Here is a 2,430-nt window from a genome sequence, read left to right as displayed (position 1 = left end):
AAACTTGTTCTTTGCCGATTTCAAACGCCTCCTTCCCTCCTCCCCCCAGCTTGGCCTTCAGACTCTTAATAAAACATTAAAAAGCCCCCGCACCATGTCGCCCGAGCGGGTCCCCGGCTTGCTGAAGTCTGACCGCTTCCTCTCATCTCCATATTACAGCGGCTCCGTCCGTCTGTTTGCGTGGAGAGGCGGCGGCTCGTGAGGTCTGACTTCCCAGGAAGTCGGCTGTGATGTGATGGTGTTCAAAGGGAAAGACGGAGGGTGTTTCCCGCCGTGGAGGCGATGCCTGCCTTTTAGACTTGAAAGACCAGTGGGCATTCTCTGAAACCTGAACACGGCGGCGGGAAAAAGTGTTTCTGTCAGAAAAAAAAAAAAAAAAACAGTCTCTTTAGAGATGGGGCCTCATTAGGGTGGTGGGCTTGACTTTCTGGGGGCGGGGGGGGGAACGATAAACAGAAGAGAAGCTAAAATGTATTGATCATGTGCTTTACACCAGGCGGCTGCCCCAAGCTTTACACAGGTGACGTCACTCAGTCTCACGACACGAGGGCTGCGTGGGGACTGGGGTGACGGGTACAGGGCACTGAGGACAACTGGGCGTGCAGTAATCGTCCCCAGTGCCAGCCCAGCAGGCAGAGGCACGGCCACTCCCCCTTCATAGCCTGGCAGGAGCGTGCCAGGGCTTGCCCACCAGAAGACCCGCAGCCCCGGATCCACCCTGCCCTGCGCCTCAGGCAGGTGAGACAGTCGGTCCTTCAGGCCTGACCTACATTCCTTCCCAGTATCCTTTACGTGTGCGATGGCAGTTGGGACACAGTCTGTGACTGTGTCTGTGTGTCCTTCCCTGCCTGCTAATCAGAATAACAGTGATAATAACAATAATCCAGAAAGCACAGCATATTGTTGGCGCCACATCTTCCTCTTCTTCTTGTTTGGGAGCCGCCTCTGCAGGGTGCTGGTCCAGGCCCCTACAGCAGCCCGGGAGCTGGCCTCAGCTTGGCTCAGCCACCCAGGGCAGGGCTACAGATGTCCGGGTGTGGAGGGCAGAAGGGAGAGTCCTCCTCCCTCCCTCCACCACACCAGGTTGCCTCCCGTGGGTCCATCTGGGTCAGGTCTTTCGACTTCAGAGGAGACCTGGACACCATCTTCCTCTATGCTCCTGATGCACAAGTGAGACAGGAGCCCAGGTGGTCAGGGTCTGCTTTCCTGGCACCTGTGCCTGGAGGACCCCTCCTCCGGCCTTGATCTTGTCTCATGCCCAGGCCCACCTGCAGGCCAGCTCTCTCCACGCGGAGGGATCTGGCTCCAGAGTCCTCCAGAGCCATGCACTGACCTTTGCCTGGCCTCCCCGCCTGCTCCTCTCTAGGCCAGGCCCCCTCAGCCTGCTCCTCTGCCTGCTGGTCTCCTGCTGCCCTCCTGGGGAGAGAGCAGCACAGCCCCTTCTAGCCCTGGCTGTGTGGCCTCTGTCCCTGGCCACATGCCCTTGAGGAGCAAGGGCAGTGCTGCTACAAAATGAAATGACCCGATCCACATCAGGCTCCAGCAGAACCGGGAGAACTGGGAGGTCAGAGGCAAGATTCAGCACTGCCAGGCCAGGGTGGACATCCTGGGCTCCCTGTCTGCTGCCCTGTGACCTTGGGCAAAGAGGCTGCACTTCATGTGCTCCAAACTCCCCATCTCTACCAGGAGGGAAGAGGAGCACCACCAGCCTTGGCCAGAGGATGGAGTGAGCAGCACATTTGCTGATCGTTTCTTGGAAATCACTTGATGAACCAGTGGTTCTGGATCTACAGCCAGAGGGTCCCGGCAGCCATCCTGGCTCTCACTTTGACTTGCTGTGTGACCCTGGGGATTTACTTAACCTCTCTGTGCATCAGGGTCTTTGCATGTACAGAGAGCTGAGAGGAGAGCGTGGTCATAGAGCTGTGCTGCGGCTGCTCTGTGATCCCTGCTGCTTTCACTGTGACTACACCCCTAGCACAAGCAACCTGCTCTACTAGGTGTGGGGCTCAGGAGCCAGGCCCCGTCCACCGTGGTGGCCAGATTCCTGCCATAGCCCTGCTGTAGCTAGTAAGGCCTGCAGCCTGGCCTCGCCACGAGGTGCCACGAGGGCACCCAGGCCGAGTCGTGCCGTGCTCACCTCATTCCCAGCCACAGTGGAAATGCTTCCTCTTTGGGACGCCTTCCCTGACACAGAGGTCAACAGAGGGTATGCTGTTTGGGTCCTTTACCAGGCTGCCAGTCCTTGGGGCCACTGTTCCCAGCCCTGGCACGGTCAAGGTGTTGGCAGCATGCCAGGTGAAGAGAAGGCGTGAGTGCTGCAGACAGCTGTGTGACCTCAGGTGATCACCTCCTCTGGGCTGCTTCTGATATCACCACTAACATCTGCCACCCCAAACAGCAATTGTGTCCCTTTGGGAAGTCTCCAAA

The sequence above is a fragment of the Spermophilus citellus genome (assembly GCF_964194105.1).
Source record: "Spermophilus citellus genome assembly, chromosome: 3".
Lineage (NCBI taxonomy): Eukaryota > Metazoa > Chordata > Mammalia > Rodentia > Sciuridae > Spermophilus > Spermophilus citellus.
Note: the sequence above shows the minus strand (reverse complement) of the source record.